At 44.9% G+C, this 23,922-nt stretch overlaps 1 protein-coding gene across 4 annotated transcripts in view; it reads left to right on the top strand.

The window, feature by feature from the left end:
- Positions 1 to 2,541: 2,541 nt before the first annotated feature.
- Positions 2,542 to 23,922, top strand: part of RAD54L2 (RAD54 like 2) — a 69,635-nt gene continuing 48,254 nt past the window's right edge. For 2 of the 4 annotated variants that reach the window (XM_074602666.1, XM_074602662.1), the window contains exon 1: positions 2,542 to 2,681. The gene's annotated coding sequence lies outside the window, so the exon portion shown is untranslated. Of the gene's footprint in view, positions 2,682 to 14,537; positions 14,553 to 17,258; positions 17,368 to 18,338; positions 18,435 to 23,922 lie in introns of those variants that run through there. The other 2 variants (XM_074602663.1, XM_074602664.1) reach the window with 2 other exon arrangements.

Consider the following 23,922-nt stretch of genomic DNA (forward strand, 5'->3'; position numbering starts at 1 on the left):
ATAACTGCTGCAGGCTAGAGCAGGAGCCTGGCAGAGGAGGAGGAGTGCTCCGCATCCCCTTGCTTTGGTGTTTCCCAGCATCCAGCTAAGGGAATTTCCCCATGCTTGGGCTTCTGCCCAGCCCAGAGCAAAGCCTGCTGCAGGTGCCCAGCAGTATTCACACCAGGTGAAGGATGTGAGGGAAGGACAGGGGGCATGCTGCTGCGGTGAGCAGTCAGCCTGAGGCCCCATGTCAATCTCTTGTCTGTATAGCTATAATAGTCTCTATCACTATTTCTAGTGATGGTTGGTGTATGTGTGAAGGGACTTGGAGGGTTGTGTGGATGGCTGCTCCACTCAAGTTGGGTGGGAAATATTGATCCCACGTGGAAGACTTAATTTCTTGATTTGCTTACACTGGGAGGGGTCACTCCTTCAAGCTAATCTTCCACAGTGATGGTAAAGGACAGCTGGTACCTGTTTAAAGAGCTGCCACGTGCAGTGGGACTTGAGGGTACTTAGGTTTTCTTGAGGAATAACACGTGAGCCTTCTACCTCAGTTCTATCTGGACGGTATAACTCCAGCCTCAGTGTTGCAAACCAGTGTAATAGCTCACACTAGCTGCTTGGACTGAATGTTGGTGGTGGTGTGAGTTTCTGGTGGCATCTGCTTCGGTGTGGTGAATGTGGGTGTCCTGAGGCTGGACGGTGACCCACCTGCTGAGAAAGCACGAGTGATGTGGAGCTGTGTGCAGGGGGCAAACACTGCAGTGGGACTGGGCAGTGCCTCCCTTGTGCCAACCCCAGCCCAACACATCCACTGGACAACACGGACGTCCGATTGCAAAGATTTGTTGACTTTGAAAGATAGTGGTGGAACACTTATAGAAGCCAAGAATAACTTTCTAGGTCTGTTTTGGCTGCCTTAGTTAACTTCATAGAAATCAGAAGGTGCTAGCTGGTGGAGCGCTTACACGGGTGGCCCCTGAAGCAGCCATCCTCAGCTGGACTGTGCTTGTCAATGCTACTGTGGAGCAAATGCCTGAAGTGTGATAGTTTTCTCATGTTGTAATGTGGAATAAAAGCCAGTAAGAACTCCTCACTGCTCTGGTGGGGGCTCTTCTGCCTGCTTCAACTTGCACTTCTTCCACTCTGCCTCTGAGGCCTCTGCTGTCATCTCTCTCTCTGGATGTCTCCTCTGTGTGACATGCTCGGGCAGGGAAGGAAAACCTGGCATTTCATGTCAGATTTAACAGAAGATGGTCCTATGGAGGCTGTGGATGTGTCTAGATGGGGAGAAGTGTGAAGGTTTTCTGTGATACCTCAGGCCTTTGCAAAGCCCCCAGGGGCACGCTATTTGTGAGGTGGCTCTGTGGTGTTATGGTCCTTTTATTCTGGATCAGCTCTGGCTTCCCCGAAATCCAGGAGACCCCTGAAGGACTAAGGGTTGAGTTACACTGATCGTGCCCAGGCTGCCACTACACATCCAGGGTCAGACACCAGTCTCCCACTTTTATTTTTCATGCTCTGGATGTTTCAGTACCAGCTGGGGACCAGAAAGGCACTTTCTCTGCAGGTCCTGTTCTTTTCCTTCCCTTTAACAGAAGAAAACACCAGGCTCCTGCTGTTGTACAGGATGAGCAGCACGTTCTCGGCACGGTGTCAGCAGCGTGTCCTGGCAGCCATGAAGGCTATCAGCACGCCGGGCTGTGTCTGTGGGACCACGGCCAGCCGGCAGAGGCGAGCGATGCACTCCCCTTTTACTCACCGCTCATTAGATCACACCTGAAATGCCCTCTGCAGTTTTGGATGCCCCCAATATGTGAGAGAGGCCAATTTAAGCGAGTTTCACGGAGGCTGTGAGAGGGCTGGGGTATAACAGTCTGAGGCAACGGCGTGGGTTGAGCTGGAGAAGGGCTTGGGTGGGCTCGATGGTGGTCACCCAGTGCCTGTGGGGGGTGTGTGGAGGCGGCAGATCCAGGTTCACGGCAGGAGGGTGAGAAACAGCGGTTGTAGACATAAATGTGTCTTGTATCAGGCTGGATGTGCGGGGAAAGTTCTCTCCTGTGAGGAAGTCCAGCGCTGGAGCAGGAATTTAATACATGGACGGCTTTAAGGCCTGTGTTGTCCCTGCCTTGAGGGGGAGGCTGGAGGAGAGACCCCCTGAGGCCCCTCTGCTTTAATTACCATGGGACCCTGTGGCTAATTAACAGCATCTCGGCCCGGCAGGCGGGTTACCCCCTCGCTCCATGCGGTCGCTCTCCTCAGCCAAGGCCCGGCCGGGGAGGCCCCGCATCCCCCGGGCCGGTGCTCGTCTCCCTCCGTTACCCGCTCCGGGCCTGCCCGGGTCGCGGATGGGGCTCCGTGGGCCTCCGGCCGTCAGCCCAGAGCAGCCCGGTCCCGCGGCGAGCGGTCTTCGAGGGTAGCGGCCCCCTCTCGGGGCCGGGGCGCCCCGTCCCCGCCGCCTTCCAGCCCTCTGAGCCGAGGGGGAACCTTTCTCCGCCCTGCGGAACCTTTGCGGCGGAGGCGCCTGTTGCTGCCCGGGGGATCGTGCGGCTGCTCCGGCGGGGGGGCCGGACGCTGGGTGATGCGGCCCCCGAGCGGCGGCTGAGCGCCGAGGACCGGGACGGAGGCGGGCGGGCCGGCGGCCGCCAGCTCCCGGGGCCCCGCCGCGGACCCGCAGCCCCCCGCCTCCCGCCGAGGTGAGAGTCGGGCGGCGCGGCATGGCGGAGGCGCCGTCGCCGCCACAATGGTAGCGGGCCGGGAAGTGGGCGCGCCGGCGGAGGCCCGCGGCCGCCCGCCCCGCCCCGCCGGGGGTGTGTGGGCAGCGGCGTGGGGCCACGGTCGCCCGGCCTGGGGTGGTGGGGGGCTATGGCGGTGGGCGAGCGGGCACCCGGGCTGGGGGGAGTGCCGGGACAACGGCTGTCGGGCCCGGGTGGGTGGCGGGGAAATGGCCACCCGGTCTGAGGGGGTGGGAGGGCGGCTCTTTTGGGGGGGGGGGGGGTGTGAGGGAGCCGGGGGCTGCCGGACTGAGCCCGGGGGCGAGGGTCGGGCTGGGGCTGCACCCGGCTGCTGTGGGGCGGCCGGCCCGGGGACCGCCGAGCGCGGGGCTCCGGGGGCGGCGGGGCGGCTCGCCTGGCCTCCCTTGTCGGCATCCCGCCGAGTTTCGGGGCCTAAGCGAGTTTCTGGTTTTGGGGGGGGGCACCTGCTTCCCCTGGGGTGTTGGGGGTGCTGAGCCGGGGGGCCTGGCGGGGTCCGGCTGTGCTGGGGTAGCGCAGCTGTCACCCTCCTGCTGTGGCTGAAGAGCCGTCATCCGTAGGTAAATGGACACGCAAAGGAATAATTTGGTGTCTCTGTGAGACTTGTCGGTGAGCTTTGGAGGGAGAAGCCTCAGTGTGTCGAGCTGTTACTTCTTCTCGCATGATCCTGCCTCGCTGCTTTTTAACTTGCTCCCTCCTTGGAATAGTTTACAGGTTACTTTTCCTGGCAGTTACGTTGGGCACTGGATGTTTTCGTGCTCACGTTTGTAAGGTACTCATAAACTCCAGTGATTTCCCCTCCTGCCCCTTCATAGATTTGTACAAAACTGGTGCTTTAAAAAGTTCTTAGTACATTACTTTAATCTATGTTCAGGTGGGGAATTTCTATTGCAAAAAAAAAAAAATCTTCAAAAGGAAATAATGACGCTTTTTCCCCCTTTTTATGCTAATAATATGCAAATGATCACATTTGCTTGTCTTTTTAACTTTCTTAACATTAGATATTCTTTGTACAGTTACCCAAGCATTGTGACTGGTAAATAATCGCTTAGCCCGTAGGAAATCACTGTGGAAACTTCTGTATTGGTTTAAGATGTTCCTGCTGCCTAGTCTAAGTCCCCGACTTAGAGTAATGGACCTTGTGAGGCTCTCTGTCTGCTTCAATGCAAAATCAATTAGTTTAGAATAAACAGCTTTTGTTTTGGTAGTTCTACTCCAGGGGCAGTAGCACCCAGCAGAGGGATGAAAACAAAACAGGCTGCTTAGACCACTGCAGGTGCTTCCGATGGGAGCTTTGACCTGGCCTTAGTTTGCTAAGTGAGGTTTCTTTCCCCAGGTGTGGAGCTATACATCCTGAATATACAGAGCTTCTTATCCTGTGACCTTATTAGCATCAGAATGTAAGGGTGGTTCATTAACGGTAGGTGCTGAATGTGAAATTTCCAAGAAAAATGCAGTTGCTGCTTTAAGGAAGAGCTGTTGTGGACGTGTGACATTTTATGGGTTAACATTGCCTCAGACTGAATACCACCTTCTCCCCTGCCAAAAAAAGTTGAATGTTTAGCAACTGTGTTCCACTTTTACTGCATTCAGGTAACTGGTAACTTCTGCATCCCTAAAATCTCTTGAAATTCCAATTTTGGTATTCGAGAGCATTGCAGATCCTGGACTGGAACATCATGTGCTCTTCTGGGGAGAAGAACCAAACAACATGTTTTCTGTCTCGTCTGAATAGTGGTTGCATTTTAGTGGAGAATTGAAAGGTATAATCTGGTATAGAAAATTATAACAGGCCATTATAGTGTTCTCTGGGCTTCAAGTTCATGTCATAGAATAATTCAGGTTGGAAAGGGCCTCAGGAGGTGTCTAGTCCAGCCTGCTGCTCGAAGTGGGATCAACACCAAGCTCAGACCAGGGCTTTGTTCATTCAGGCCTTAAACCCTCCAAAGACAAAGGTTCATCAGTCTCTGCGTCCCTGTTCCAGTGCTTGACTGTCCTCCCAGGGAAAATCCTTTCCTTTATGTCGGGTCACAGCCTCTGCTGTTGCAGTTTATGTCTGGTGTCCTCCTGCTGCGTGCCTCTGCGCAGAGCCTGTGCTCAGCCTTCCGTCTTCTTGGTAACCTCTGTGCCTCGACAACCCCAGCTCTCACAGCCTCTCCTCACACAGCAAGTGCTCTATCCCCTGGAGCATCTTGGTAGCCTGTCACTGAACTCACTCTGGTTCATCTCTGTCTTCCTTGTACTGGGGAGTGTCCAAAACTGCACGTGGTGTTTCAGGTGGGTCTGAAAAGCACCAAGTGAGCGGGAGAGACCGCGTCCCTTGATGATGCAGGCCATGCTCCTGCTGAGAGCCCGGTGTGCTGTTAGCTTGCACTGCTGCCAGGGCGCACTGCTGACTCACGTTTACCCTGCTGTCCACCATGTGTTACGTTTAGTGTTGGTGTGCACGCACGTAGTTGTGTGTGCACGCACACAACTGTTGTCTCATCCTCCTGCCACATGTCTCTGAAAAGAGCCTTGTTAATGTGTATGTACATATATGTGTATGTATACACTCATACATCAAATTTCACCTTCTGCAACACTGAGCAGTAGTTTTTCCATCCTTTCCCACACATTCCAGTTGTTGCTAGTGGTGACTGTTGACTACCTGGCCTTTCCTAACTCACCTGCCGTCACAGGTACCCTGGCTGGTGGTGCCTGTTGCCTGCCCTTGACTTTGTTTCTCAAAATTGCACTGTTCCAAATGCCTCTTTGAGATGTATCCGGTTACCAGGCTGGGAAGGGAGCGGTGGAGTGACATTTCTCCCATGTATATTGAGTGGAATGCCATTTGATCAAATTCAAATCCCAAAAGTAATAATGTAGCAAGTATGTTTTCAAATAGTGTTGTTTATGAGTGTGTGTTAAATGAAACATTTAGGTGCAATGTTTTTAAGAGTGCAGTTAGTTGCAGTGCAGTTCTGTTCACGTAATTTTTAGGAACTTGTTTCCTTCAGGTGCTTAGAGGTTTTTGTGAGATAGTACCCTGTAGGATAAATATTGTCTGCTAACAAACTTTCTTTTTAAACTTAATTCTTGAGAATTTAGTTCCCGCAGAGGTTAAGTATCGTTTGGTATTCCTAGGTACTTGGTACAGATGTGATTTTGAGACGTGTGTTTTCTGTTTACACAAAATAATTTCTACATAATATTTTCCTGATTGTCAAGTATGTTCAGTTAATTACAGCTGGGTTTGCTTCAGAGAGTGCTCATTGCAAGACAGGAATTTGTTGTGTTTAAGCTACATTTTTAGCTATATAGAAATAAAAGAATTTATAGAGAGTTGTGGTTTCCCTGTGCCCCCCCAAGTTGACACAACACAGAAGAAGTAAAAATCAATATTGGGGTTCGGACTTGTAGGATAGCATGTGTGGAATCTCATATTCAGGTAACTTGAAACAATGAATGAAAAATGTCATTTCTTGTTAACTTTTAGAAGCCTTAAGTTTCGTTTCTAGGTTTTTATGCTTATTAAGAGACAGAATCTTAAAGGTGAAGGGGAATGATAAAGTAACACCATTTGTTGTTTGAAAAAGGGGCAGAATTAGTTGATGAAATCAAGTGTCACTATATACTGGGAGTAAGAAGAAGGTGGAATTACAGGTAGCCACGAGAGGGGAAAAACTGCTGATCAGGCACCTTTAGAAGCTGGTTGGACATCTGCGAATATGGTGGTAGTGTTTTGTTGTTTTTTTTTTTTAAGTCATTGTTCTTTTAAGCTAACTAGGTGGTGACGTCTCATTCTAACTAATACTAAGAAAGTTACTGATCAATATTTCATATGTGGTAACCAGCAAATGCTAATTGCACATATTTGCTAAGAGAATGAGTATATCTGAAGTTGAAACGAGTTTTCTTGGGGAAAAAAAGGAGGGGGTTTTAAAAAGTACATATTGCTTTCATCCATGCAGATATAAAGCTTATCAAGAATTGTTGCTTTGAAAAATTTTTCAAAGTATAGAAAATAACCTTTTAGAAACTTTTGAAGGTCAGACATACCATTGACTCAGTTTTATGTCTGAAGTGGAATAGCAGAATGTCAGTTTAGTCCTGCAAGCGAGACTTATTCAGTGCTATTGTAATCTCAGAGCAGCTGTGATAATTTAAATCTTGTTCTTGCTCAGGGGTAATACTGGAGTTGGGGTCAGTCTGACACTTCCAAAAATCTTGTGGCATTTTGAAGGTAACTAGAACTTACTTGAAGCAGGGGGGGTGGAGGCACGCAGTATTAAATCATTTAGATTTAATAACAGTATTTTCAGCATGCTCTAAAATGTGTAAGTAGGACAGTGATTTGAAGCACTCTGTGGTGGCCTGTCAGCTTGTCCCAAAGCTGCGATTCTGCAGGTGTATCTGCAAGTTTGAATGCAGAAACAAAGAAAGGAAGAATGAGCCGGCTGAGGTATTAGTGAGAATTGATTATTCAAACATCAGAGAAGACATAAAGGCTGGTATGCACCTGTCTGGAGCAAGTATTGATTCTGTGCTTGAGAAAAGTGCTGAATAACTTCATGACTGAAGATACCATTCAAGGATGCGCAAATCTTAAGGCGAAAACTTTTAGCCAGTTGCTCCAAGACGAGGCTGAAGAAGTGTCAGGTGCTGTCAGCGTGGCTTGTAGTATAAACACGGAGTACAGTGTTCAAACCTTATAAACAGTGCCTGCTAATACTGTCCTAATTCCTAGGAGGATTTTTTGGGCGGTGAAGTGCAGTTACCATTAGCTGCTCGAACACCTATTTGAAAAGGAGGAGAGTTGATGAGATGACCCAGCTTCTTGCTGTTACGACTTGATGTGACTGTCTTCCTCCTCCTCTGCATGTGCACATGCAGTGGTGCTGGTTGAAGCTTTAGTAGATGCAATACACTGGCACAAAACACTTTCTACTGCTATAAATGAAATTTCTAGCCAAGGATTAAGCATATTAACAGAAGCTCTCTTCTGCCACTGTAATTGGTTCTATGCTGGTGGACTTTTGCTGGCGGATAAGTAGAAAATCAAACTTGGAAAAGCGCAATACACCCACACATTTTCTTGTGTTACAGATACATCGAAACTTATGCTGAATATGAGGACTTTGATTGAGGCTTAACATGCAAAGCAGCGCGCTTTACATAACAAGAGAGTCTTAAGAGAGGTACTAAACTTATAAAAGCAGTTAAAGAGGTTTTGTAGTGATTTGGCAGATTACAGCAGATAACTTTACCCTGGCATTCACAGAGAATAGCCAGCTTGATCTAATTAACAAGGGGCTGGGGCTACACAGGGGCAGAATTGATTAACAGAAACTACAGAACCTTTCCGTTACTTAGCCAATATGGCTGATCAGGTACAAAGAATTTGTAGGGCAAGTGCAGTATGGTAAATAATTGAAACATAGTGGAGGTAATAGAGAATCAGAGAACCATCGAATGGTTTGGGTTGGACGATACCTCCAAAAGTCATCTAGTCCACCCCACTTGCAGTGAGCAGGGACATCTTCAACTCGATCAGGTTGCTCAGAGCCCCGTTCAGCATTACCTTGAATGTTTCCAGGGATGGGGCATCAACCACCTCTCTGGGCAACCTGTTCCATAACCTTGACTTGTACTTTCTTCCCTAGACAATGAAAATTTTTACCTAAAAATTTTGCTTGCAAAGAAGGGTTTTCTCGCCCATTGGAACTGTGGAAATAATGTTTGAGAGACATCAAAGATTTTCTATAGTCTCTGAGAAACTCAAGTCTTATCCAGGATATCAGCATCAGTCGAATGTGGGTTATTATATTTAGAGTTGTTGAATCTGAAATAAGCAGGTTGTTAAAGTGTATCGGTTTCATGCGAATTGCTCTAGCTGTGTGTTGCACCCAAAGGCTAATACAACCAGTGAACCAACCAAATCCCAAACCAAACGAAATCTATGAACCTGAAAAAGCCTGGAAAGGGGTTGCGGGGTGGAGGTGCTCGCACAGCCTGCAGAGTCAACCTGGCAAATGGACTGTTACTCAAAAAGGACTGGATTATGGAGGGACGGCGGTAGGATTTACTTAAAATTAGTGAAGTAAAGGAAACCACTACATGGCTGGTGAGTGTCAGTGCTCTGGAAGGTATAAAAACTATAATTAAAGCTCTTGTATCAAACATATTCTCACATATGGGGTTTGTGTGATAATTGTATTCCCATTCTTCCTCTAATACTAATCAATGAGGGTGTTGTTGAAAAGTGAATCTTGTTCAACATATGGTTTCATGTATGGTCAGTGAGTCAAAAACCTAGATTAAAAATAGTAGACATCGGAAACAGAATATGAATGGAGGATTTTTCAGGGATTCATAGTAGTCTAGTGCTTTGTAGTATTTTGATCAGTGGCCTGGAAGAAAACATGAAACTAGAGCTGATCAAATTTGTGGATTATGTAAAGGTTGTGCTGAGTGGTGAAGCATGAAGAAGGAATGGCAGCTGTACGGTGTCCTCTGAATTGTTTGGGTAACTGGGTCTAGTATGGCCAAATATGTTTTTGTAGAGCTGGAGCACAAAGTTATGCCTGTTGTGGGAAAGACTGGAGGCTGTAGGTCTAGAATAAAGAATTGTGCTTCCAGAACCAGTGACCTTGGAAAGGATGGCTGGAGTGGAGCAGATATATGGCAGTATGTGAGTCCTTGGAGTAACACAAATGTGAGGGCTACTAAAATATGCTAATTACTTTTTATGTACTAGTGTAGATCCATAACAACAGAAAATGCTGAGTGAGGACAGAGGTGAAGTAAGTTGGGGAATGTTTTGACCAGGTTTAATGTTAGTGTTTTTAAAGAGATGTTCAAAAGCAACAAAGACGTTGTAGTGTTCCATGTTGCTTGGGTGATGAAGTCACTCGTTATAAAACTTTTTCTTAAAGTGCGCCATCGGTTTAGCTTATCATGAGGTATTTAAAAGTTTCTCAGTTTTCTTTGTGCAAAATAGGCTGTGTACCGAAGGACTCTTTAATTTAGTGGAAAAAGATATGATAGCAGCCAATGCCTGGAAGTTAAAGAGATTATTTCAAATTAGGAAAAAGGCACAGATTGTTAACAATTAATGTGATTAACCACTGGAGGCATTAGGAAGATGCTTGTGACTGTTAAGGGAAATTAGGGTGCCTCCATCTCTTGGAGTCATCAAGTCAGGATGAAGTATCATTTGAAAGATGTGGATGAGGAGTATTTGCGTGTGTACACTGTTCAGGTACTTGTGAATGAGTGTACATGCCACAAGTGCACTCACACACAGGTACAGGAGTATTTGCACATGCCAAACAGATCTCGCCCAGTCGTGTTCAGACTAGGTCTCTCTTCTTGCCCTAACTGGAGTTAGTCAAATGATCTGATTATGATAGTTGTTCATTTAACCACTCTTTGAAATCTATTAAGTATACACGTTCTGTCAAGGAAATAAATGTGCTTGTATGAATCGTGTACTTAAATGAAATCAAATGTTTGTGATCTCTTTTTTTGGAAGCACTGTCATTTTTGATGATGGGGAAAGGAAGGGGCTGGATGGAGAAAGACAGGGATGGCTGTTTCTTTTCCTGAACAAACTGGAATATCTGCCCCAGTCTTTTTCCTCAAAAATCTGATAACATGCTCTTAAGGAGTCTACTCACCAGTGGTAAGAGGTAAACCTTATATTGTCAGTGTTGGGGGCATGACATTCTGTAAAAATTACTTTTTAATTGGACATATCTCATGGTGGCAGAGGTAGTTTTGAGTGTGAATGCATAAGGATGCAGTGTCTTGTGTTTCTCTGCCAGTAGGAAATCAGCGTGGTTCTTGTCCACCAAAGGGAATGGTTTCTGTTGTGTCCTGTCTGCCAAAGGGATGAAAGATGTAGCGAGGCGGGGGCGCGGAAAGCGATGAGCCCTCTCCTGCCTTGGCCGTGATGGAGATGATTGAATGCCTGTGGGTTCTGGGTGGCCCATCAGGACAATTGGTTTGGGATGTGTTCCTAAACCCTTCTGGGAGTGTAATGGGAACTAGGCCAGTCGTGACAGCAGCTTGCTCCTCGTAGCCACCTTTCCAGTCATCTTGATCTTTTTCCCCATCGCAGGACGAGTGCATGCAGTCATGTGAACGGAGGAAGGGCTGTGGGAAATACAGCCTGCGGGAGCTGGATGCTTTGCTTGTGGCAGATTGCTGCTCAATGGCCTTTTTCCCAGGTGCTCCCTCGAATTCAGTAGGAAATGGGTGCGCACACTAAACAGCTGTTACGCAGAAAAGATGGTTCCAGCAATCATCAGACGTAATATGTATGTTCAGTAGCTCTGGTTTTGGGGAAAGTGCTATAGCTAATGACTTTCTTATCACTGAAAGAGCCTGTCCTGCTGGAAGAAGTCACCTCCTCAGAGCATTTTCCAGCCAAGTGCTACCTTTCCCCCTCTGTTGCTTGTCTTGATGAAATAATAATATAAGTAAGGTCTTGTATTCTTTTCTTTGCACTCTTGGGCTGTCCTGTGCAGGAAGACTTAGAGATAAAATCCTTTTGTTGAGGGAAGCTGTTTATATTTTAATCTTTGAATTTCCTTGCTCTTGGAGGGGGTGTGTTTCTCCTTTTGTGTCTCTACCTCTCCTTACTGTTATCTTGTCTGACCCATTTTGCTGACAAAGAGAAGGCAGTAAAGAGAGAGAGTTGTTATAAGTGAAGTTTCTTTACTTGCAGTCTTACACTGATTTCTTTTTTTTTTTAAAAAAAAAAAAGGTGTTTGTCTGGCTTCTCTTTATAGTTGCTTCTGCTCTAGGAGTATTTTAAGTTAAAAGTCTTTCCCCACGTGTGTCTTTTTCTCCTTGCCTGTGGCTGTTGTAGGCAGTTGCATCACTGAAGGGCTGGTGGAGTCTTGCGTCTGGCCCGGGGTCTCACACCTCGATGCGAGCTTTGGAGAGTTAATACAATTCGTGGTGTAGCCCTGAGATTTGAGTGATTGGCAAGAGTGAGGCAGCAGTGATGAGTTAAAATCGGCGTCTAGACAACATTTTTGAGCTCTGTATGTCACTCTGGAGGGCTGTCAGCAGACAAGACTTGGGAGGACACAAAGTTTAAACTGGAGGCTTCTTTCCCTTTTTTTCTCTGAAAGTAGTTACCGTGAACTAGAATGGTTCTGAAAGTGACAGTCCTTCTATTTCTACGTCTGTTGCTGGTTTCTTTCAGTTTTTAAGTATTTTGGAATATAGTGTTCCTTAAAATATACTGTAATGCATTTTTAATGGTATTCTCTAGTTTTTCAAGACTTGCTGCTTTAACTACAACTGTTGTTATTGTTGTGGAAAAATTGCACCGAACCAGAGTAGAATGAGAGATGAAAATGAAGAAGCTGCAATTTAGCTAACATTTTTTCCTGATTCCCTTAAGGAAATTCCAAACTGGTATAAAAAACCCTTCACTTTGAATACCGATGCTCTTTCTAAATTTCCAGAAATAATGAATCTTCCTTTTAAACTTCAACTTGTATTTTTTTTTTTCAACTTAATTAAAACTCCCTCATCTTTACCTTGCAGAAAATGGATTTGAAAGTTGAACTTTCTGATGTCTTTTCCTTGAATAAAAGTAATATTGCTATGTCACCTTCACTTTTTACTGTCTTTGGGTTTCAGGTTAGCTAGGTTGTATTTGTTATATGCTAGCCAAAAGAAACTCAAGCCTACCTTTTAATGGGCTTTTTGAACTCTTACAGATCCTAGCTTTTGTTTTCTTCATGGGAGGCTTTTTCATTTGTATTTACTGTCTTAGAAAATAAATAAGGTTGGGGCAGAGGGGAACCAAACAATTTTTGGCTGTTCCTCTGTGAAGTTCCATCAGGTTGGTGCTGCTGCTCCCCATGAGTGTTATCAGCTAACTCCACCTCTCTCATTTATGGCAGGGAAGATTGAGGGGAAGCGGTTAATTGTCCAGGAGTCTGGATGAGATTTTGGGGATGGGGGAAGGATTGTAGAATTCGGGAGATAAGTATTTCAGTTTTTTCGACTTTATTTTGTCTTACTGTGCTGGAACTCCTCCTACATCCTATACCAGACAGGTGTCTTTCTCATGGCTGCTGTGGGGACCTGTCTCTTCTCTCCTCACCTGTATCTTCACTTGTCTGTGACATTATTTATTATTAGGTTATAAAAGTTGGAAGGGGTTACCTGTGGCCTGGGTCAGAAATGGAGACCAAGAGTAGTGGCTTCTGGAGTGGCAACTTGATTCCTAGCAGGAGAAAGGATGAGAGAAGGCTTTTAGGACTTCATGACAAAGGTGGTTATGCCTCCTTGAGCAGTTTGGGTGAAGTTCAAGCGTTGAGTGAAACAAGCGAAAAGCAAGCAGGGAGCATGCATGAGAGGCTACGTATACCACTGTGTATTTATGGCCAGAACTCCACAGTGGCCCCCAGTTGCGTAGGATGGGTTGGAGGGGGGGCCTGCTCGTGCAGGAAGGTTAGTCCTCAAGTGGAGAAAGGAGTGTGTGCCAGGAGCTGTGCTTTTTAAGCAGGCAGCAAAGTATAATGTAGATTGGGAGCAAAGCAAAGGTTTCTGAGATCAAGAATAAAATAAAATATCGATTGCCTGAAGAAGATCTCGGGTAAAGGTCTATGTTCTAGGACAGCCCAGGAATATCTACTTATCCCAGACATAATAAGACACAAGACGAAAACCAAGAAAGGTAGAGGGCTGAAGCGAGTGATTCTCTTTTATTTTAGTGTACTAAAAATTAGCCCTTGATCTTAGGCAAGGGCGTCATGGCCAAAGCAAATTCTTCTTCATGAGATTAAAGAAATTACCCATTTGTTCTCATGGTGCAGATTGCATCACTTCCCTTTGTCACCACATAGAGGAGTTCCTTTCATGGGTCCTGCTGGAGTGCGTTTAGGAGAGGACCTGCCCTGACCTGGAGAAGTTTTGTCAGTGCTAGTTACCACTTTCTCTAGGACAGGGCAGCTTATCTTCCTGCTGCCCAGAACAGAGCCTTATCCTTTCTTTGCCCCTGTAGTGCTAGTACCCACATGTAATTGCAAGGACCTGTTCATAGAGGCTACCATTAAATACGTGAAATGTTAAGGACTTGCATGAGGAGGTCTATTGGTATTTTGCTTTGAGCACTGGTCAGTTTAAAAGTATTTGCTGTGGGGAGAGAGACGTTAACAGTGCACAGCGAGGACCTCTAACTGCGTGATATAATTTCTGGTACTTTTGTCCTTTGTGTGGCAATTGCATTGATTTTTCAATTAAAAAAAAAAAAGCCAACAAAATGAACTTCAGAAATAGATACCTCTCCACACAAACCACCTAATGATGCTGTGACTATATAAAGAAGGGGACAAATGAGAGGATTAAATGTGAGAATGTTCATGTCTCGCCTCAGATACATGCACCATCCTTTTGATTGGTGGTGTAATGCAGGTAAAGAAGTTTTGCCGCAAGGACCATCTCACTTTTTCAAATCAAAACACTGTCTGTCCCCCATACTGGAGCAGCATCCTGGCTGCTAAGACCATGGCCCTGTGGACAGTGATGCCAGCTTGATCTGCCCATACCCAGGGCTGCTTGTTCCCATCCTCTGACTGTTTTTTCCTTTGTGCCTGCACAGCTGTTTGTGCAACTTTGTAGTAAATTACGTTTGGGAACTGAATTTTGCTTCCAGGTTGTTTTTCAGCCGAATCAGTTTGCTGTCCAGCCACGCAGATAGTTGTGCTGGCACAATACGGGAGTGGTGTGCTGGTGGGAAGGAGCAGCTGCTGCAGAGAGTGTGTCCGAGGCCTGAGAAGCTGCAATCAGCAAGAGGGAAAATGGGTAATTTAATCAAGGCCAAATGTTTATTACCCTTCTGGTGCCTGTGAAATCTGAAAACTGTCTGTCAATGTCAGGCCATGTCATTGTCTCTCTAATTAGTGGGATTGGCATCAGGTTTTGGTTGCCATCTCCTGTTTATCAATCTCTTTTATTTAGTCTTTGCATTTATTATTTGCATCACTTGTGGATGAAAGTGAAAGAATCGCCATTCCTAGTGTAATGTAACTGTCCAGATGTTTGGATTACTCTTGCAGCATCGCTACTTAATGCTTGTGTGAAAAGGCGGCTGGCTGTGGCTTCTCCTTTCCAGAAGCTGTGCAAGAGTTCTAGATTCCTTCCTTAATAAAAAGTGCCAGGGTTGTGGAGTGCAGCTCAGCAACCTCAAACACAAGCGCACAGACATAGGAAATAAGAAAAGTCAGATTGTTTTTGCAGGGGGTGTTGGGGTATGGGAGGTAGCAGGAACAAAGAATATTTTCTTAAATCAAGAAGTTGTTGTACGAGTGGTGTCATCGATTAGATTTTAAGTTTCTTGTTCATAGGTGCCAACAAATTAAGGACCAAACAAGACCAAAAAATGAACCTTGCAAAATCAGTGCCTTTCAACACTTAGTGTGTGACTCTAAACAGAGTAAAGCAATTGCCTTGAAAACTGGATGGCAAGATGATTGTTGCATAGGGTAGAGAAGATTTGGGGTTAAGGAAGTTAGCTGCTTTTGAGAAGAGATATTTGGGGAAAAGCTGTTATCCCAGAAGAGATTTTCTTTTTTCTGATTTTCCTTCAATCCTGGGATGTGATTCTGTTGTCTCTGGAGGAGAATTTCCTGGGGAAGCTGGATTTTTTTGCTGGGGGAAGCTCTTAGCTCTGGACAATGCATGGTAAGATTTGCCCTAGCCAGCATTTTAATGTTTGTGTCTGCTGTAACTTCACATCCTGTTCTCCAAGGAATGTGAGTAGCTAAGGCCTTTATTATGTGATCTGAATTTGTTTATTCTGTAATGACAATAGTTAACTACTTGAGAGAAATGAGACGCAGATTATGGGTAGAGAACACTGAGGAAACGGGTGATCTGCTTAGTCATGCAGACTCTATAACAAATTGGGGTTTTTTTCTGAGTCTTCCTCAAAAAAAAAAATTGTTTAGAGGTGCCTTTTTCTTCTTCCTGTACTTCCCATAGCACTCGTGAAAAATGAGAGAGGAGATCTTGTCTTTCAGCTAAATCAATACTTCTGGCAGTGAAATGCTTATTTTAACAGAATGAGCTGTTACAGAGCTCTCAGTCTCTGCTGCTAGTGTGGAACCTTTTTGGGAATATGTACATGCTTTTATTGTGATGAGAAGGTGCATCCTGTAGAAAGCCTTTAACTTTTGTCATTTGCCTCCTTCATTCCTAACAGAGAGAGAACTATGAATGAAGTTGAGTGATATCTTACATCATTTCCAGTAAATCTGCTCTGGAAGTGCCATGTAACTAGTTCTCTCTGTTCAAGAATGCTATTAATTGTACCCAAGAACTCCCATCAAAAGAAGAGTTATAGTTACTGTTCAAATTTCTGAGTCCAGCCCAAATCAATAATGATCAAGAATTCCCGCCATTAGAGAAATAGCTAGTTTGGGTAAAATGACTTGATTCAGGACTCAATAATTCAATAATCCAACTAATAATTCAGGAGGGGGGGGGGAAAAATAGAGATGGGACAAGAAAGTCTGTTCCTGTTATATTTTGGGAGACATCAGCAGCTGAGTGTAGGGATGTTGACTTCTTATAACATATGGTCCCCTTCGCTTGGGATGGTAACATGTCAACAGGACGCCAGAAGAACTGGCTTGCCTGCAGTTCCTTCTGTACTTGCTCGCTGGGTACGGCTGCCAGTCAAGCAGCATTTGCAAACGCTAAATGGGCTTTGATAGAAAAAGTGGTCACTTGGGGAAAGCAGCTGACTGAAACTTGTGTTTAACTTTGAGAGAAAGAATACCCAAAAGCTTCTGGCGTTTTGAAGATTGCAGCTGTATGCTCTTTATCATTGCGCTTCTGAATCTTGGAAACATAACATTTGGATTCTGCATGGGTATGAATGAATATCTATACAGTATTGTCTGTTCAGTAAGAACAATTACTCCAAAAGACATTCCTAGCATTTATGAAAGTTAAGTGAATTTGTAAATTTGGGAGATAGTGACAGTTTTACTCTAAAAGAGCAGCTGCTTCTGTAGATGGATGTTGTGGTGCTTATTCACCATACAGTGTTTTTTAATAATTTGCCGATATGTCCCTTTTCAGTTGTACCTTCCTGTCTTAGCATCAGTGTGCTTGTGCCTGTTCATAAGGGTAATTGTGTCCTGTTTAATGTATGTTGGGACTGGACAGCTGGATATGTTTACCAAAAGGGTATGGTGACCTGCAGGGTGTATTATCTTTATGTTAACGTTTGCATATCTCCTTAGCCAAACTTGCATTGTGCTGCTTTTAAAGCTCTTTTGTAAGTAAGGTCAAGTACGTAGAGTCATATATTCACAGTTTCATAAGCCAGAAATGTAATATGTATATCATGAGACTCGTAGCTCAGTTTCTTTTGTGCAATAATACTTCTTACGTCTAATTGGGGTGTTTTGTGTGTGTGTGTATGCAAACGATCCCCTGAACGGTGTGTGGGATTGCCCTGCGTGGTGAGAGGCAGTAAAGCTGCATTCTTTTCCCTTGCAGGCCTGTCCACACCATTGGGAGGTTTTGAGCCAGCGAAACGGGACCAAAGTGGTGCTTCCATTACTAAGGACAAAACCACAGGAGACTGTTTCATCCCGTTGCTTTCCATGTGAGCTGCCTATAGTGTCAATCCTAAGTATTATCAAAACAAATGAGTTTGTGCAGAATAGATAAGGATCAGTGTGACTGCTTCATTTTGACCTGATTAGTGGGAAAGGCAAAGATCAACAGGTTTTGGTGACTTTGTTCTCAAAACCAGCAGAAAAGTGACCTTTATAAGTGGCGCTTACTGTAAATTTTTCCAGCACTGTGCAAGTAGAGTGTTCTGTTGGAGGGAGTGACTCTGAAAGAAACCCATGTTTCTGGCAGTTTTTAATCCTTGGATGGATTTTTAATCTACAGTGGAATCCAATAAAAAATAGTTTAATGTCTGATTGCTTGAGAGACTGGAGCAACTTGGGCCTAACATATGCTAATTGTCATCTTCATATCACGCAACTTCAAAACTGTTTATTTCCATTTCCTCCTACTTCAGGATTTTTTAGTTTTCATCTTTCTTTTTTTTGCTTGCGTTCAAGTTTCTTTGGTAAACTGTAGGTGGCATAAGTAATGCTTTCTCATCGCTAGTGTAATTATCATTGCTGGAGGTGGGTTAGGGAATAAAAAGGGACAAAACCATGTCGAATCCTTCCTTTTTCTAAAAAAAATGCATAAACCAAATCCCCAGGTTTTAAGTCCGGTTCTGAAAGAGGAAGAAAGATGAGGCGTTGAAAACAAACTCCCAGTCCTCTGCAGCTCTTTGTAGTGAAACGCAGACATATGACCGACGGAAGAGTTAAGTTGTGTTTGCTTTGTGATCTGCAGATGACAGTGTGCAATGTGACCGGCATCTGTCTCACAGGGGATGGTGGGTTGCCCCGGACCGCTGCTGATGGGAAAGCTTGTTTCCTGAGCGGGGAGACAGTCAACGGCGATGAATCATTCCCCTGTAATGAAACGTGCTTCTCTGGGAGGCAAAGAAAGAAGAGTGTATGGATGGGGCGATGCTGAGGAAAGAGGGTAGATCAACTAGGCCTTTCAGCATTGGGAAAAGATGCAGTTTTCCTCATTCTGAAAGACGGAGGCATTGTTTATGAGCTGTATCAGTCTGTTTCTGTGGGATACTCTTCAAGGAGGGTAAGCCATAATGTTAGCATATCTCAGTGACCAAAGCCATAGCTTGTCTTCGTAGAGTGACAGTGACTGATTTTCACTTGAGAGGGGATTAGCTCTTTGCCTTTTCACTCCTCTCTCTTCCACTGCTTCTGTTTATGTAATTTATTCTTGATTTATTACATAACTTCTCTGGCACCTATGGATAACAAGAGCTTAAACTCCTAGAGGGATCTTTCAGTTATCTGGATCTGCCTTGCTTGTGGGAATTGGCTCACGTCTTGACATAGTTTGGGTACTCCCAAAGAGAAGGCTTGGCATACCTCTCCCGCAAGCTGACTTAAAATCTGTCTTTTGGAATTTGAGAATGGTTATCACTAATGCAGGGAAGGCAAATTTCCCCCAGATTAATCTGCTATATAAAATGTATTGAGTATAATTTGGAATCCAGACATGCCATGCCCTACTGTTGAGTCTTCTCTATCATCTGAAATCTTTTCTCGGGATTTTACTCCTCTCGCAGGTACTGGTTGTTTTTCTATAGCTATAGCACCATGAGCAAAACCTGTAAGAGCACACTTGAAAAGTGGCTTTTATGTTGAAATGCTGTTTGCTTTGAAAGCAGAAACAGTGATCGGGGAAGAAAAGTTTCCTTTTCTCAGTGTTTTCTTTTGCAGGTAATGCAAGTGCCATTTATACAGCCAGTTTAGCAGCCAGTTTTATACAGCCAGTTTAGCAAACATAAATGGGGATCCTATGAAGTAAGAGACAATTTTTGTTCATTTGTGATGGTGGTAGTCCAGATGCGTATCAGTAATTACTGGAAGCAAAACCGATCACATGCTTCTTACCTCAGAAAGCCTGAAATTTTATGCAGTGGAAAACAAACCGCTCGTTTAGATAGGGCAGCTCACTGGTGAGGACATTTTGGGTATTTTAAAGGAAAGAGTTGATTTATAGGAGGCCAATTTCTACTTTAATGTGATCAAATAAAATTGCTTTTAAAAGCAATGCAACATTGTTCAGGCAAATACTTATATACCTACATATACGCCAACACAAAAATAGTTTACCTCTGGCTCTGTCCAGAAGTAAAGAGATGGTCAGTGCCTTACGAAGTCTGTGTGGAAGTGAGCACTGGCATCTTATGAAGGGTCTTCATTTTTTTTCTGTAAAGGTTACAAAACATTGGCAGTAGGGTGTACCCGCATCCCTTCTGAAACGCGGGAGAGCGAGGACCCTGTGGCCGGAGGTTCCCGCAGCAGTTGATGGATGACCCCGGTGTGTGCGGCTGCCACCAGCCCGGGTTGTGTAATGATTTGCAGATGCTGCCATTGACTCGCGCGAGCTCTTTTTGTTTGGGAGCGCAGTGGGAGCCAGGCCTTATGTAATGTTCATTGTCACATTCTCAGCTCCAGCACTGTCATGTCAGCAGAGGGGAAGGATTAACTCTCCCTTTTCTTTCTTTATGAGTTGTTTTTTGCTTTCTCCCACCCCTTCTTGCAGCAGCTTTTGTTGTTTTTTGTTGTCAGGGAACAACCAGTTTCAGGCTGGTTTTAGTATTGTGCGTTTTAGGAAGGAGATTGTTAACCTAGGGAAGTAAAGGAGCAGGTCCTGCAACTCTCCCGAAACTGATATGTGGAAGTGTTTTTTAAAGCACTCTGTTATTCTTTCTCTTAATTCCTTCTCTCCACAAATCACAGTGGGCTTCTTAATATTCGCATCAAATGTGGGCAAAGACTAGATGTGTTGTGCCTATATTTGCGCGCCTACGCTTGCCTTCCTTAGAATGGTGGCCCAGGGCAAGAGGGCAAGGAGATGCTCTCTGATTTACGATTTTACAGGCTGCTTCTTTTCCCTTTATTCAGTTTAATGTGCCTGTAGTGAATACATCACTTAGGGGATCAATGCCACTTAGTTTCGTTGTGATTTGAACAAGAGGAGTTGAAGGAGGAGAATTGCTTTTCTTCCTTCCCAGCTGGCAGTGTGTGGCCACCAGTTATCCATGAGTCGCAGCTGAAAAACTCTATTGCTTGAGTCTTAGCAGTCTCAGGCTGCAAAGGAAGAAGGGATTTAAATCACGAAGTAATCAATTAAGGATGACTTTAAATGCAATTTGTGGGGGTTATCGCTGGGGGAAAGAAGTTCCTTTTGATTTTTCAGTAAACACTTAAGTTTGCTTTGTTAAAAACATATAGGGAATCTGCTAGACCAATACTAGTATTGGTCAGTAACACTGTTGGCTCTTTTTTGAGAAAATAGTTATCCTTTTAAGTGACTTTCCCACCTTCCCTGCTGTTTTTTACATGATAATGTAAAATAGAGATGATAACATGTTACATGCTGTAAATTCGGGAAGTTCTAATGTTTGTTGGAATCAAGCTGTCCAAACCCATTGATCACGGGTTTATTTCTGACTAGATTTTGGAAATTGAACAGGAAGTATTCGTTGTTATTTTGCAATAACATTGCAACTTGCAAACTGTTACAAGATTTTTTTTTTATCTTACAAAGAAGCTTAAGCTCATGACTTCTTTAGTGATCCATCTGTATTCTTTATAGTAATTTTCCATAAGTTACTGAAGGCTTCCTATAAGGTACCAAAACCGTGCTAGCAGCGATCTAGCAAAAAGATGAGATTTCTCCCAAGGAGCGAGCAGTTACTTTTGTACACATCCAGTTTGACGTGTTGGTGTGTGAGACAAGTGCGTAAGAGGAATCTTATGGTCCCAACCAATTTGCTGTTTTGCTGCAAAAGAAGAAAGATAAAGGAAATCATTAGTACCACAAAACATGACTGTGTACCGGAAACTGAAGAGTGTTATGCAGCACTGACTTCGATATACCTGCTTTTATGAAACTGCGCAAATCCTCTTGCGATTTGCCAGCATGCTTGATCCTGTTTCTATGGCCAGGCACCACAATGACCAATGCGAAGTCGTGCTTACAAAACAGGCTTTGAGGGACAAATCTTGATGAGTCCCAGATATTGGGCTTGGCTGGAGGTTGGGGAGGTGATGGAATCCTCTTTACTATTCAGCATCGTAGTAGCATTAGTGTTAAACCTGCCCTTTCTGAAGGGATTTGTGTGGGACGGGTGTGTACTCGGGAATGAACATGTCCTGTGCCTAAATCACTTGTGTGGTAGCAGGCAAAGAGCTTCTGTAAAGCCACTTTGGCCTCTGTGGCTTCATGGAGGTACAGGGGAATCCTGCTCCTCCTTGCTTAGGCAGCGAAGGAATCTGGTCTGCGCTTTCGTGTGTCCTTCTTTTTTGCTTGTTTGTAACAGTTAATTAAATAATAGTTAAGTTTTTACAGTGCTGACGAGTCCTCTGATGAAACGGTGATATTCTACAGAAACAGGGAAAGTCCTCAGATCCCATGATGTTTGTTTGCTGTTTCACTGAATGGTTTGGCTCACGGCATGCGTGACCCTGGGGTGAAAAACTATCACTTAGAAGGGAAAAAACTTCGCTTTCGCATTTCTTAAACCTTTGCAGAGTGAAAGAAAAACATGAGGACAACAGTAATGGGTTCAAATTTGCAAGCCCTTGAAGTTTCCTCATCCAGACCTGGGCCTCCTCTCTGTGTGGGCTGAGGAGACAGCAGTCATCGCCGCATGGCATTTACTTACTATCTGAAATGTTCTACCTTAAAAAAGCAAAGCCCAAAAAACTTCAGAACTATTTTTATCTTTCTTGAAAGACAGGACATGATACATGAGAGAGGCTGTCTTGGATGTTAATTTGATGCGCAGTTGATTGCAGGGTTTAACTACCCGGGTAGGATAAACATGACAGCTCTTTTCTCCTCCCTGAGTAAGCAAGAGGAATTTTTCCAAGTGTTTTTACCTAATACCCCACCTCGTTGTCTCAGCGGCCTCACCGGGTATTGAACGGGGCACTGTACTGTATGGAATTCTAGTTTTCCGTTGTAAACTGTGGTGCAGCAGCAGGTTTGGGCTGTATTTCTCGGTGCCGTTAACCCTCCTTAAGGCATGCCGCCTGGTATGCCTTACCTCCCTGCAGCAGGGCAGGAGCCTCGCCAGTTCATCAATGTAGGGCGCCCGCAAAGTCCAGATAAACGGTAACTTTGATTAGTTGAAGGTAATCTGTTTATCTCTCGCAGAGTGCCCTTCCTACAGCGATTATGTGTTGCCCCTGTGTGTGCAAAGGCAAGAGATGGGGCAGGTTGGAATAACTCAGCCATAAAACGGTAGCGGCAGCTCCAGTCTGGCCCTGTTGTGTAATTCCCCTTGGTGGAAGGCTCTGAACTGGGTCAGATGGGTGTGAGAAACGAGGGCAGTCTCGCGGCTGTGTAATGCTTTACCTGCCCGTCGTGCCGTGTCCCCGCTGTGTGCTCCCGCTGCCGCCTCGCAGGGTGGGAGCCCTGCCGAGATCCCCAGAGCGGCCCCGAGCTGCCAGAGCGGAGGAGGAGGATGGGAGGGAGGAAGACAGGCAGCAGCGTGACGATAGGCATAGAGGAGTTAACCCTCTTTGTTTCACCCGGCCTCTGCAAGATTTAATTAAGTCTTTTTGAAAGCTTTTGTTTAACTCTCCTGCATACGGCTGCGGCTGCTGAGCGGGTGTCAGGAGTTAGCTTCTGAAGAACACATACTTACTGGTAAACAAAAATGAAGCCTAGCTTAGACTCCTTTTGTACTCCAGTCTGAGAGATAGCTGCTCTCCACTGGGCTTGATTTTATTTATAGAAATACAAGGGCCCTTATCCTTTCCTTTATGCAATTTTCAGTAAATGTTTCACGGTGTGTTTTTGGTTTTGGGTTTTTTGGTGGTTTTTTTTTTTTTTGAGGTTCTGCAACAAACAGTGAAACACGAGAGATGATGCAGAGGAGGATACTGATGGGGGGAACTGTATCATGTGTCATTCTTTGACCTGGAGCATTTAGTGGCATTACAGCACTTCTGCTTTTCCTGTTTGTAGATGAGAATTCATTCCTGCCATTTTAGTAGTGTTTGTATTCCTTTTTTTTTTTTTCTTTGTGTTTTTTTGGTTGGTGCTTTGTTTGCTGGGATAGTTGATATGGTTTCTGGCAGATAGCGTGTGAGTTGCTTTATAGCACAGTATGGACAAGATGGCAATAAATAAATCCCAGGTGGCCAGCAGAGACCCACAAAGGTAACGCTATTGACCATCTCCTGAAATGTAAGGAAACACATGCAGCCTTACAGTTACAGGTTTGAGCACCACCTGTAAAGGGTAAAACAGTGTTTGTTTTCCTTAAGGCTGAATATCAGCTGGAAGGGAACGTTGTTCCTATTTGAAAGTAAAAATAAGCTGCTCTTTTGAAGTACACGTAGACTTTAGCACAGTGTTCAGGAAAAACTTGTGATAATAGATTTGCTCTGTGTCTGCAGCCCGTGCCCGAAGCCACCAGGTGTCAGAAGGTTCGGGGTGCCAGCCCTTTGCCGTGTCGCAGCAGGCTCGGTACCTGCCTACCAGCAGAGCACAGGAGCCCAATGAGCCTCTTTGGCTTGTGTAAACTGGCACA

The sequence above is a fragment of the Larus michahellis genome, chromosome 10 (assembly GCF_964199755.1).
Source record: "Larus michahellis chromosome 10, bLarMic1.1, whole genome shotgun sequence".
Lineage (NCBI taxonomy): Eukaryota > Metazoa > Chordata > Aves > Charadriiformes > Laridae > Larus > Larus michahellis.